The following is a 15570-nucleotide window of genomic DNA, read 5'->3' as shown; positions in this document are numbered from 1 at the left end:
TCCGTTAACCGCTTAACATCGGGTGGGCCGTAAGCTCATCTATCCATTTACATCTCTTTCTTGTAATGGTCTCTTCTTGTAATGTAATGGTCCTGAAAATTACGGCTGTTTTATTGATGTGTTGAAGCATAATATATCTCAAGTGGCAACAAGTTTACCGACTTATAAAATTTTTTTTTTTTTTTTTTTTTTTATTGCTTAGATGAGTGGACGAGCTCACAGCCCACCTGGTGTTAAGTGGTTACTGGAGCCCATAGACATCTACAACGTAAATGCGCCACCCATCTTGAGATATAAGTTCTAAGGTCTCAATTATAGTTACAACGGCTGCCCCACCCTTCAAACCGAAACGCATTACTGCTTCACGGCGGAAATAGGCAGGGTGGTGGTACCTACCCGTGCGGACTCACAAGAGGTCCTACCACCAGTAAATTCAATTATAATAACAGAGCTTTACCGAGAAATCGTGGGATGGATTTAAAAGCCACCTATAAAGGCTTCTTTGTTCTCGATACATAATTATAATTCCGAGAAGATTCGTTCCGCTAACATTTTTAATGGCAAACCAATATCCCTGCTGTATCAACTGCCTTCAGGAACACAAAGGACATTGCGGATATCACAAAGTAAATATCGTGCCGTTAAGTAAACAATACACAAAACAGTAACAAGTTTCCTTAGTCAAATGGATACTACTGCACATTTATACAATGGACAATATTGATATTAGGCAAAACGTAAAGATATTTTTTTTAATTTATTGTTTTAATGGTTTCTATGGGCACATAGCTCACAAGAGTGGCCACAACATAGAAAAAGTGTCGTTGATTGGGAAGGTGAAAGGCAAAAGACCGAAGGGTAGGTTCTCCATGCGCTGGTCAAACCAAATCCATACCGCACTGAACACCATAGTCTGTGAGACGGTCCACGTGGCGTGATATAGTCTGCTGGAAGATTCTGAAATCCCACAGAGGTCATGACCCTCAGCATTGCGGATTAACGACGCAAGGAACTGGTGGTTTCACAAGCTCACGGTCCACCTGGTGTTAAGTGGTTACCGGAGCCCGTAGACATCTACAACGTAAATGCCGCCACCCACCTTGAGAACAACAGTTCTAAAGTCTCAGTTTCAACAGTACAACGGCTGCCCCACCCTTCAAATCGAAATGCATTACTGCTTCACGACAGATATAAGCAGGTTGATGATACCTACTCGAGCGGACCCACAAGATGGCCTGCCACCAGTAAATTTTGTCGTTTGAAAAAATATTTCATATTTAGTATTTATTTGGGCCATTAAAGATATTAAAACGAACGTCTACACTTGAGGTAATAATGTTACTGAAATATTTTCATCACAATCATAGAACAAAGCGAAAGTAAGTAAAGAAAAATATTTTTGTACCAAATTGTTCAAAATTCGAACGAACACAAAAAAGGTCGAAATTCCATATAAAGTATTTGTTGTTTCCATTTTGAAGATAATATTTCAGTTCGTTGTAATATAGTATGGATACAATGAATCAATTGAGAGAAAACAATTTGTTTGAGTTAAGAAACAATAAATCACAATTAGTATTTATTTGCGCAGATGCCGTTTTTCAAAATGATTCTTAATCTTATTTATTTTTACTGGCGAACTGTGAGCCTGCACGGTGCGTACTTATCAACTTGCTTTATGTCGGATTCGATCCATTTCTGCCGCGAGTCATGCGTTTAGACTTGAAAAATAGGGGAGTCGTTTTAGCAATTGAAACTTCAAGCTCTGTCTGAGGGTAGGTGGAAAACCTACGCTATCAAATCTATAAATTGCATTTAAATTTAATACCAAGCAGTGCCTCGTTAATGGTCCTTAAAAACGCGTTCGGCCTTCTCACGATTTTAGTAATAGCATTATAGATGCACATAGTAGATCCTTATTCTCCGTTTGACATTCCACTGTCAATTTCTATGAATAAGCAACTTGTCAAATTACATTAGTCAAATATTTTAAAGCACTGTTTTCATATCAATTTTATGCATTCAGATTGAAAACTAGGCCGCTGTTTTCAATAGGCCAAATATATTTCCGAAACAGCATGTCATTTGCATCTAATGTTCATATCAATTTGGATGCAGCGAACGTCAGCTCTGAAACCTGATGCTTTGGTCGCGTAATACAAATTATAGTGAGTGCCATACAATATTGGGAGCACAATGTGAAACGTTGCAACTTAGTTAGGGCTTCAAATTCTGTGTTATTACGTTTACATTATATTAGTTTATACGTCGGACGGTGTGCTCTTAATTTTTTTTCAATTCTTCTAGAATATAATAGCACGTTTTAGGATTCCATGGAATGCGAAGAGTTGAGTTGGGTTATTAAAATTAAAAAAAAAAAGGTTCAGAGGTATCAAGGGACACCCGGATGGAACGAAATTCCTTTCGATTAATTAGTGAAGGAATTGTAATTTTTTTTTAAGTTATAATAATAAATTACGGCATTATAAAGAAGAAAAAAACAATACTATGAACTAAATTACTATTGTTGAAACGCTATCTCGAGAAACTGTACTCTTTACGCGGACCAATCGGATACGAGCAATGTCACGCGATAAGCGCCTACACGTTGATTGGTCAGAATGACGGATCTAAAAAGTGTCGTGACAACTTTTCGTAAGAATTTTTTCCGTCTAGCCCCCTTTCACAACGCGCGATAAGGAACTTCGTTCCAAAACTTCGTTCCAAAAAACCTTTTTTTTTTCGTTTTTTAAATGGAAACTTTAATTGTCTATTTTAAACTATAGTCACTGTTTTGTAGTAACTAGATGATGACCGGTTTTTTTTTTTTGATAACGCCATCTTGGTTAGTTGCCCTCAATTAAGAAAAATAGGATTATTATTCGCCAATAGAGGTCGGGAAGAGTTAATTATTGAAAACACGAAAGAAACAATATTTTCTGAAAATAAATCGTAACTAGATCGATTTATCGCCCCCGAAATCGCCTGTATACTAAATTTATGAAAATCGTTGGAGCCGTTTTCGAGATTCAGATTATATATATACAAGAATTGCTCGTTTAAAAGTATAAGATAAGATGAGATAAGATAACCAGCATGTGATAGACGTTTTCTAATATATTAATTAAATTACTTTTATATCTTTCGGTCGAAACGAAAAGTGTTTTTTTTTTTAATGAACTAAAAAATATTTGCACTCTCCCTAAATTGAAAATGATATACGATATTTTATTTATTTTCAATTTAGCTAAGTAACAATTTTGTTTCGAATATTTTATAGAATTTCTAAATGCACAAACCTTAATCCCAACAATTTACTGTAAGGCTGATAGATAGATCAATTTGAGTTCGTAAATGAACCAGAGAATTGTATTAAAATTTTGTTAAGCAAAGATATTCTCAATAGCAAAACGTTATTAAGAAAATGAAACTTTAATTTTATATGACTCGCTGGTGTAGTAGTTAGCGCCTCTGACTGTTGCGCTGAGGGTCGTGGGTTCAATTACCACATCGGGCAAACATTCGTGTGATGAACAGAATCTTTGTCTGGATGTTTATTATTCATATATGTATGTAGACTTTTATAAGTATATACATATCTCAGTCTCTAGTACCTATAATAAATGGAATCATCGACTGACCATGCGTGATTTGTTTCCAGTTATTAATTATTATATGAAACCAGTCAAGCGAGATGCTTTAAAATTAGTATTATCTCCGTTTTAGGAGTCGTAGACATAATTAATATTGATTTTACAGTTTAATCCCGTATTTATTAATGTCGTTATGTTATTTCCCTAAATTTTGAATACTTTACGGTCTACGTGGTCACGGACGATTGAATTTTTGAGTTATTGTTTTGATTAATTATTATAATTTTTAATTTTGATTGCGTATTCTGTGCAAAAAAGTATAAACCGTACGGATAAAAGGCAAACACGCCCTTTTACTAAAATAAAATAATAGTACATAAATTCAAAATGGCCGCTCAGGAAACTATAGCGCTACCAAGGTTTGTTCTGCATACATATATCGCACACAGGCTGCATATTTATTGCTTAATCAAGCGAGCCAGCTGTTGCCAACAGGCGCATTACCGCTTCGCCTCGCTCATGTCTTCAACGTCTTGGAAACCCTATAGTTTCATATTTTCTACGTGGATTTACAGAGAGAATGTTGTCTCGGTTGTTAAGGCTAAATGAAACTCGCTAAGCGCGCTATAAGTTGAATGTCTATTTAATCATATCAGTCGGTAAACTAACAAGAATTTGTCAGATGGAATTTGGTCATGAAAACTATAACCGCATTTGTATTTAACTACACGGCATTATACACTTTAGTAGATTTAATAAAAAATATTTTACTAAATTAGATTTTTTTTAGGATAAATTAACTCATAGTAGTACATCGACTACGCTGAAGTATTCAAATCTCCGCACGGTATTTAATAAATATAAGTATCTTCGAAACCAATCTGTGGGTATTTGAGTTTTTACCACGGCAACACGGGTCGCGATTTGACGGCGAGTTGACATCTATCACTTCTGCTTGCTTCTCGAACGGGACGGTACCCTCATATGTGACGGTCTTGCTACGGTACGCAACGGTTTTGCCAACCATAATTTTCCTCCCAAATCCCAGCCCTGAAGCCTCCTTTCCTAAGTTATACACTCTAGTTCGATTAAAACACAAACAACAAAACCTCAAAAAAACAACCGCGCATGAATATTAACTAAACAATGTTTAGTCTTTGCTGAATAACATTACCGAGAGAATGTTGTCTCGGTTGTTAAGGCTAAATGAAACTCGCTAAGCGCGCTATAAGTTGAATGTCTATTTAATCATATCAGTCGGTAAACTAACAAGAATTTGTCAGATGGAATTTGGTCATGAAAACTATAACCGCATTTGTATTTAACTACACGGCATTATACACTTTAGTAGATTTAATAAAAAATATTTTACTAAATTAGATTTTTTTTAGGATAAATTAACTCATAGTAGTACATCGACTACGCTGAAGTATTCAAATCTCCGCACGGTATTTAATAAATATAAGTATCTTCGAAACCAATCTGTGGGTATTTGAGTTTTTACCACGGCAACACGGGTCGCGATTTGACGGCGAGTTGACATCTATCACTTCTGCTTGCTTCTCGAACGGGACGGTACCCTCATATGTGACGGTCTTGCTACGGTACGCAACGGTTTTGCCAACCATAATTTTCCTCCCAAATCCCAGCCCTGAAGCCTCCTTTCCTAAGTTATACACTCTAGTTCGATTAAAACACAAACAACAAAACCTCAAAAAAACAACCGCGCATGAATATTAACTAAACAATGTTTAGTCTTTGCTGAATAACATTACCGCGAATATCGTAGAACAAGGTTGGCCATTTTAGCTTTAGTGTCAAACTTTGAACGTTCAATTAGTGTAGTGCAATTTGTTGGTTTCGCGACGACACTTAAACTTTGATTCTTATGAGGAAGCACTGGTGTCAGAGAATTATGAAACTTAGTATTTAATAATTCTGTCGTTGTTAGTGACGACTAAAGTGACAATCTTAACTCTGATTAAACCATAGGCTGAACGCCTTAAAAGTCGAATTCGACATTTCAATTTCCTTTTAAAACTGTGTAAAGCTTTTTAACTAATTATATAAAGAACAGCAACGGATATTGAATAAATTTCGTTAATGAATTACGGTACACATAAAAATAATAAAAATTCAATCAAATTTTTAATAAAAAGCAACAAGCACATAATTATAATTAAAATTACTTTTACAGTTTATTAACACGTTTTTTATTGACATTATATTTTTTCCGACGTTTCAATCACTTTACAGTGTTCGTGGTCCTAACGTGTTTATTCGTTGACATTTGAATATTGTGCTGACTACCGTCTCTTTACAAATTAGGTAATAAAACATATTTCTACGCTTTTACGTTTCACACCTTCACACAGAACAATCTAACTCTATTTTGAAGGTGAGTAAGAGAGAGAGAGTGAGAAAAGTAAAAGAAAATAAAAGTAGTGTATCCCATCTGATTGTGCGTGGTTACCATCGCCCATGGACATCAGCAATGCCAAGGGCAGAGCTAACCTGCTGCTCACCGCCTACATCGCGAGTATCATTTAAACGATACTCTTTATCAATCATACATTCTATGGTTTCTGTTTTTAATTCTTTTATAAAGAACAAAACCACTAAAAGATCATAATATTATGCTCGCGTTCACATACACTACTCAATTTCGCGTCCTTTGGCTCTAGCGTATCCTCAGTCCATTTCCGGACCACAAGCTACACCGCGGACGTCTTCATTCGAAGTATATATATACTTCATAGTAGTACCTCCACTAAAAAACGGATTCACGTTATATGTGTCTCCATCGAATCAAATTCTGTGACACATACGTATGTCTTTAATAACATGATCGATTACTTAGTCTTCAACCTTCTTCAACCTATTTTTGTAGATCAGTAGGACGCTGAATTTGTACCTATAAATTGGGGCGGTAAACTAAAACAACCCACGTTTTTTTTCTATGTTTGAAAGATTACTGGTGGCCCGGAGGCCTTTCCAGTTTCACCAGGACAGGTGGGCGAGCAAAGGTTCAGCCAGGAAGGGTGGGATTTGCTAACAGCTACCCGAGCGCCTCCGAAGGAGACCTAACAGCTCAAGAGTAGCTGCCTCGCGAATGAATCTACTACCGGATCGGAATCGCGACCCGCTGAGAAGATCCGGCGAGAAACTCAGCGAGCTGATTCATGGGTTAGGTTGCACGGCGAACTCTTTGTCGAGTTCGACGAGTACGGTTACCCTAAGGTCCCTAAGCCTGCTCCTAGTGTTAGAGCTGAAGGCGTCTAATGCAAAGGTTATTGGATCTGATGGATCCATAAGGACGTGAACAACCCACGTCCTAGCTCGGACGAAGTACATATCACTGCCCTATATATATTTGCTGTGAAACACTAATGAATTTCACTTTTAAAGGTAGAATAACCGTTACAAATGAAACTCCAATCTAATATATCAACGTTAATGGCATTCACGTTCTGATGATCCAACAAATATCACGTTAAACTTCGCGTTACAGTTAAACATGTTCATCTAGATTCACGTGAGACAGTTTTGACACTAAATATAGAAACACATTCTGAACGCACTCACTATTAACACTATGTGCTCCACAAACCTTGATTAAACGAGAATTGGATGAAGTGTTATTACTGTAAGGTTTGTTGTAAAATAATTAATTTTGTTAATGTTAAGGCAATTTTCGGATTGCCAAATAGCAACACTGTTGGTGGGAGCAATTACAGTAGTGGGGACGTGACATAATTAAAAAGGGGGTAGTCTGAAAAAACGGGACAGAAATCAGTGTATTCGGTAGTGAGCAGATGTCTAAAGATTATAAAAGTGGAGTTACAAATAAAGCAATACAGAATTGAGTAAACTACTGCACTCTGTGTATTATTTCCTGACTGTGGGAGTGGAGTTCTACATTACAAAGTATTTCTAAATATGTACATATGTATAATATAATACTGGAAAGTTTCATGGAAACAAACCACTTGATATCTTGTATAGTAGCAAGTATTTTTCTTGTCTGACTTTCCTCCTGATTTTTTACTTTAGTACTGATCGGTAATACCTTGCATGGTACTAGACGAAAAAATCATTGAAAGACACGAAAGCCATGTCAGTTGATTTATAGAAACGTTTTGTTTATTTGTTCCAATTATTCGAAGTCCACTCTTGAATGTGGGTCATTCACGCATATTTCTAGAATGATCGGTTCAGTTTCTATTTGTTTTTAACCAAATATTCCGGAATATACTGACTCCAACCGAGAATCAAAGTCGGACAGCGTAGCAAGCAAGTTACGGCTACTAATCATCAAGGCAACAAAGCGATTGCTACATATAACTCATATAACATTTTAATTTTCATATAACATATAAATTAAAATACCTACATGGTTTTGAATTCGACAAATCTTTATATGCTGTGTACACGTGGACTCAAACAAAATAAATGAATAATACCTACTTTATTTGAAAAGCGGGATATTATTTTGCCTAGTTGTTTTTCCTTGTACAAGCCTTGAATGGATATTTTTGTGTTGAACGGTGAGATGATCTCACGGCTCATCTTAGGGGGATGACGGTACCCAAAAACACCACAGAGCGAAGGCCGCCACCCACAGAGGGAAAAGACTTTGGACGATTTCGATAAACACACCATTGTTGATCCAATAGCAATACTACCCCTCGGACCAAAACACGTGGTTCGAAATGAGCTGATGGTAAATGCGCAAGCTTAGCCGATTAGATTTTGACATGATTCTTTCATCCGTTCGTCCATTGATGCGTCCATAACGTGCTTACAATAATGCTGCCTATAATAGTGTTATAGTACTTTGTTTTTAGCAGTTATAGAAATAATCAAAACTATTTTTACTACTCATACCATTTGCCACGGATAATTAAACCTAGTTTCCGTGGTCACCATGTGATCATGACCACGATAACTGTAAAGTATCGGAATTAATATGTAGATCGTGGCGTCGGTAGGTCGGGCTGTCGCATAACGTTGTAGATTTGTGGACTCGTTACCGCAGGAATCCGTGGGCGTTGAACTTCAGGGATCGTTGAAATATATAGACCGTAATGTTGAATCTTCATGATTTTAATTATGGAGATGCTTAAATTGCTTAAACAAACAGGGATTACAATAGTAATTAGTGATTAGGGTTTGTGTATGATCACCACGTGCGACCGCTGTCAACAAGAGAAAAAAATTACATTACGTTCACCCGCCATAACAAACTCAACTCAATTCGGTGTTACCCGCTCTTAATTCAAATTACCATTTAGTCGAATACACAAAATTGAATTAAAATATCAACAAAACCAATGAATACTCTAAAAAATAAAATATATAATAATGGTTTAAAAAAACTAACAAAATACGCTTTTATAGAAAATCCAACTAAAAAATAGAAAATAAATTTGAATTAAAAATAGTGTAAGGAAAAATGATTTGATTGTAAAAAAGCGTGGGATGCTTTTCAGGATATTATAAAAATAACTACTGATACCATGCACCCCACGCTTTTTTTTAAACTATTATTTAGTTTTTATTTTTTAGTTGAGTTTCAATTTTTTCAGTTTTTTTTTAATATTAATATTTCTTCGGTCCTTAATAAGTATACCAAATTTCGAGTTTATCCGACGTTTTGAAGGGAGTTAAAATCATGTTCAAAGATTCCGTTACATACTACGTCTGAAGCTAATAAAAGCGTATTAAAAATTAACGGATTGTTGTTTAAAAACAGCACACGAGGTTAAAGCATAATAGTATTATGGTTTTTCAGTAGACCGATCGTCATCCCAATTAAGCCTCAGATCTTTCAAGTAAATAAGTTTTTCTCAACATGGATCTTTGTAAAATAAATTCGCCATTCATGGGAAACTAAAACATGCTCGTGTACCTATAAAATTGGATTTAACGATGTGCTTTATGACGCCGCCGCATCGATCTAGCGCTGAGTTATCGTGTGCATCATGGAACTGGCTACATCTGCCGAATTTATAATTTTAGCCTGCGGTTTCATGACGACTTAAAACGAAGCGTTTTATAGCTTCTCCGCGTTGTTTAGATCATATATTTTTGATGGTTTGGCTTTAGTTGACATCTACAAATATTCTGCTCGTATGTCGTAAAATATTGTGTAATATATCGTAATATAATATATCGTAACATATTGTGTATCGATAATATTATTATTATAGCAATATTATCGATACACAAGCACAATTAGATTAGTTAGAGAATTAGATTAGATATTTTACCTGTGTCCAGGTTTCGTTGTTTTTGTCAATCGTTATATTAAAAAACCCAGCGTTAACATGATGTTATTTGAGAAGAAATGAATGATTGATATAAAAAAGTCCTGTTTAAAACCCCAGCTTATAATGCACATATAAACTTCATTCTGTGCTAAGGTACTGTGGTAAAGTACTGTAGTAAGGTTTTTAAGTGACAAAACAATCTCGTACACGATAAGGAAATAAAATTTCTTGTTAATTATACATACTATATGTACATAATAGGGACGCTCCTCTATGATCTAACATGTTATATCATTATTTTAATTTGTAAATAATTATATATATTTATTATATTATTTGTAATTATATAAACAAACAAAGGAAGAACTTTATCAATTTTATAATATTCACAAAAGGAATACTGTTACTTCTCAAAATTTTCCTTATTGAACGCAATTCAAAGAACAATTCAAATTTCCAATGACTACTATTTTTTTTCAAATCTTACTATATTAAAACCGAGTTACAATTATTCTCAATTCTTGTGCCGTGTGATATCGAAACTGCGTTTTATAAGTACCGTGTCATATGAGGGATGCCTTTAGCTCATTTTACATTACAGAAAACTTTTTTTTACGGATGTCCCTTGGCCTGTGTGCTTAGTGCGAATTTTTTAACGTTCTCGATAGCGTAAAAGTTAGCTCATATTTGTATGGAATGGGATCGTTTGCCTACGTTTGCCGCTAGGGGCGCTGTTCCAACTGCATACAAAATTGGGTTAACTTTTACGCTATCTAGAACGTTAAAAAATTGGCACTAACCACACTGGATGCCTTTACCGCGTCACTAGCCCGGGTGAATGAGTTCTGGTTCTGTAAAACAGAACACATACATGCTCAGTCTCAAAAAGGATTATGCTTTGTGTGTATACCCAGCTAATAAGCTGTTTTGTAAATATGACCGACTTCTTTAACATCTGCCATAGGTCATAAAAATTACAATGTGAGTTCTAAAATCCATCTTAAAACATGAATTCTTTCCTGTCTTTACGAAACATTGTTGTCCGAAGTGCTCCATAATACAAACAAGATCCTCTACTAAGCGGATATCGTTGTACCGTAGAACAGGTCCCGACATTGTTTTTCGGAATTTCTATGCAAGTATGTAAGATATGTTGTAGTTATAGCGAGTGTCATTTAAAATGCCAATGTGCCTGGAACGTAAAGTCAAGATTTTTTTTATAGAACAATAGACGGTAATTAACAAAAAAATCAAATGTCGACGTATAAACACAACCTTAGCGTCCAAGTGCCCGCGGAAACTTCAAATTCAAAACATCGCTAAAATATTTAGACCGATTTTGATGAATTTTTTTTATGTGTGTGTTCCAGTGAATTTGAGAATGGTTTAGATTCACAATTCAATCCACTAAAAAAGCTGCACTAATTAATTTTTTTGAAAAAAAATTTGCACTTTTCTGATTTAGGACAAGAAAACGTCTGTAGGAGTCGCTAGTGATGACAATAAGTAGGTGTGATTAAACCGCAAAAGTATTTTTAATTATCTATATAATATTCGCGAAAACGTAAGAAAATACTAAAGCGTCATTTTGATTTGAATTTTACCATTGGCAACACTATCTATTATTTATTCATGCATGACATTTGTAACGCAATTACACCAATAATTACACCAGTAAATGTAGGATTTTGTTTTTACTATACTATGATATTGGTTTATCGTTGAAGTCAAAAGATAAAAATGGACCCTAGAACAACATATCGCAATATATAGACGGTTGAAATCGCTAAATCATATATCAAATATATCGCTAAATACGCGACATTTATCTTTGTAATTTAAGGTTTTTTTTTTATTGCTTAGATGGATGGACGAGCTCACAGCCCACCTGGTGTTAAGTGGTTACTGGAGCCCATAGACATCTACAACGTAAATGCGCCACCCACCTCGAAATATAAGTTCTAAGGTCTCCGTATAGTTACAACGGCTACCCCACCCTTCGAACCGAAACGCATTACTGCTTCACGGCGGAAACAGGTGGGGTGGTGGTACCTACCCGTACGGACTCACAAGAGGTCCTACCACCAATGAAAATGTGGTTTTTAGGTGCGTTTTATTTGGAATTAGCATTAACAATTCGGTGCTTTTAATCGATCTTTAATTATGTTTACACCGTTCCAATAGCCAAAAAAAAATTTTTTTTCTTGTTATTTTTGCCAAATTTTAAACTCTAAATGGCTTTCCTGTAAAGTTGAAAAATTTCGCTTAAACCAAATTTCACTCCTCGATATGCAGATAAACTATACAAATAGGAAATCGAATAAAGCATTTTCCTTCAGGCCTTAAAAATCCTTCAGTTTTAGTACAAAATCGTTAACAAATAAGAGGTACCTCATTAAAATGTAATGCTCTATGAAAGTGCTTTTTAAATTCACTAACGCCAGCACCTGCATACATACCGAAGTTTCCTCTTCCGAGGAGTTTTCTAACAAAAACGCCGTAAAAATCAGAATGTATTCACGGCGAGTCCTCTCAGCGTTTTATCGTTGTCCTACTTTAACTTCACCTGGCTTCAGCTCCTATGCACTGTAATCCAGGACTTTCAGATAGTTAGAGAAAATAGCGGCTTCTTCGGTATCAGTTAATCAATAGTATTATTTATGATAGTTCATCATAACTATGCTTTTTTATTTATTACTATCTGACCCGGCAAACTTCGTAGGGCCTCAATCGATAAATAAAAGACCTAAACTTTTGTATAAAATAAACTTAAATTGTTAAAACAAAATTGTTTGTTTTTATATAATTCCGAGCATCTTCATATTTTTTCACCTTTTAAACCTTCTCTGGACTTCCACGAATAATATTATTTCGAGACCAAAATTAGCCAAATCGGTCCAGCCGTTCTCGAGTTTTAGCGAGACTAACGAACAGCAATTCATTTTTATATATAGAGATTAAGATTATTATTATGTTAACTATGTTTTAAAAAATAATATATATTATTATTTTTTATTGCCCATTTAGGGTGGACGAACTCACGGCCCACCTGGTATTAAAGGTCATCTACGACGTAAATGCCACCCACCTCGAGGTATGAATTCTGTGGTTCAATTTTTACATTACAACGGCTTCACGGCAGAAATAGACAGGGTGGTGCTACCTACCCGTGCGGACTCAAAAGACGCCCTACCACCGATAAAACTCTTTATTATGTAATAATATAATGTAATATATTATTATTATATTAGACCTACATTCTTATTCATATCTTTATTCTTTAATTGCTGGTCATCGTCGTTGTCGGAAATTGAAACAGTATTTTTATTCGTTCATTTATTGTGTAGATTATACGCCGCGAAACAACAACACCGATGCCAGATCAGACAGCCTATAACAAAACTATAAAAAGCTTGAATAAAACAAAATTTAAATGTATATTAAAAACAACGTTCACATCAACACGGGATGCGTAGATATAAACTTGACACTTGATAATAAATTCAACTTCCACCCGTGCACTGTTTTAACGTCTTCATTAAAAATGCCGGCGCAGCGTCATTTCAGGATCAACGCTGTTTCAGAAACATAAAACATATTACGGTCTACGGCGATAAGAATTTACCATCCATTTTTAATCCCGTCAACCTTAAAACACGAGCGCAATCGTTCTTTTTACGAGTTCTTATCATGAGGTTCATCGTGATCGTTGTTATTCATATTAAATTCAAATTTATTTTATTATCTCATTTTTTAAAAGCTGCTATTCTGGTACTTTAAAAGGTTTTTATGAGTAATTTACAATCTGCGATCTCTGTCATTCAGAATATTTTATGCATTCGTTCGTTAAAATAATTAAAAAATAAGTCACGAGAATTGAGTTTTTATTTATTTATTGCTTTGATTCGTGGACGAACTCACGGCCCACCTGATGTTAAGTGGTTGCCGGAGCCCATAGACATCTACAACGTAAATGCCGTCACCCACCTTGAAACATGAATTGTAAGGTATCACATTTAACAGTACAACGGCTGCCCCGGCCTTCAAACCGAAACGCATTACTGCTTCACGGCAGAAATAGACAAGGCGGTGGTACCAACTGGTGCGGACTCAGGAGACGTCCTACCACCAGTAATTACGCAAATTATAATTTTTGCGCCGTTTGACTTTTATTACACGATGCTATTCCTTCACCGTGGAAGTCAATCGTGAACATTTGTTAAGTACGTATTTGATTGGAAAAATTGGTACCTGTCGGCGGGATTCGAACACGGATGCATCGCTACATGCGATGGCACCGGACGTCTTATCCTTTAGGCCACGACGACTTCTTTTCGACGGCATTTTATACATTATCTCGTATTTATAAAATTAACTTCTCATTTATTAATTACCTTACTCATTTCCAAAATTCATTTAACACTTTTTCAGTCTGTAGCTACAAAAATTCCAATATCAGTACAATTTATGTAATCAAAGCTATATGAGACCTTAAAGGTATCTTAATTACTAATATTGAACTTTTTTTGCTCTAATTAATCTCTAATTGGAATCGGTTTTCGTAACATTAATGGTCTATTCTATATTTGTGTATAGAAATACAATGATTTCGGATTCCACTCGTTCTTTCCAATATTTAAATACATGACCTTTTTAGATAGCATTCTCATCATTTAATAGATAGCAGTTTTTAACACTTTTTAGGAAATCCCTCTTAACTTTTATCACAAGTGGCAAAATAATTTTGCCTTTAAAGGTATATTTTGTGTAATACCCCTCACAACTTCAAACGCATTAACGGGCAATCCAATGACTGGATAAAAATGATTTATTCGCAAACCAATATTTCGGTGATCGTAGTCTTATGAGCACGACTGCGTGCCACCCGGCCTATTTATGAATTTACCGGCTTGATCATCTTCTATTACAAAAGGTTTAAGGTTTATTTTTGCAAGTATAAAAATGAAGTTCCACATAGTGGGTACAACGTGAATCTGCTTACACTTCGATAATTGAGTTCGTAATTAATCGAAGCAGAAAAGGCAAGTGCGGACTAGAAATACTTAAATAGACAACTAAATAAGACAAACATAACAAAAAAATAGTTAAAACACCCTTTAAGTAATTACACATTAGCTCGCACGCTACAATTCAGAAATGTGAATCATAAAAGCATTTTTACTGGTGGTAGGACCTCTTGAGAGTCCGCGCGGGTAGGTACCACCACCCTGCTTATTTCAGCCGTGAAGCAGTAATGCGTTTCGGTTTGAAGGATGGGGCAGCCGTTGTAACTATATTTGAGACCTTCGAACTTATATCTCAAGGTGGGTGGCGCATTTACGATGTAGATGTCTATGGGCTCCAGTAACCACTTAACACCAGGTGGGCTGTGAGCTCGTCCACCCATCGAAGCAATAAAAAAAAAATTGAGACGGCGCGTCTTCACCGCCTATAGTACTATCAATCATTTTCTCTCAATTCAAACGAAACACACACGCAAAGTCCTCCAATGATATAGTCCAATAAATAACTAAATAGTTGCGTAAGATGCAAATTCGGAGAGTCGACTTTAAATCCCGAACTGTTTTGTATAGTTCACCGCAACTTGTTCTTTAGTAGGGGCTGCATGATTTATTTGAAACTGAATTTTGTTGATAACACTTTTTACGTTTATTACTATATTTTACAGTTCTATAATATAAATT

General features: G+C 35.5%; 1 long non-coding RNA gene across 1 annotated transcript; it reads left to right on the top strand.

Moving 5' to 3' along the window:
* Positions 1–1973: 1973 nt before the first annotated feature.
* Positions 1974–13741, top strand: LOC134200588 (uncharacterized). Its single transcript, XR_009975569.1, has 2 exons — positions 1974–2168; positions 12893–13741. It is a non-coding gene; the product is annotated as an uncharacterized LOC134200588 (long non-coding RNA).
* Positions 13742–15570: the final 1829 nt, after the last annotated feature.

The sequence above is a fragment of the Bombyx mori genome, chromosome 18 (assembly GCF_030269925.1).
Source record: "Bombyx mori chromosome 18, ASM3026992v2".
Taxonomy (NCBI): Eukaryota; Metazoa; Arthropoda; class Insecta; order Lepidoptera; family Bombycidae; genus Bombyx; species Bombyx mori.
The sequence above is the reverse complement of the archived record's forward strand: the minus strand, read 5'-3'. Positions and strand labels throughout refer to the sequence as shown.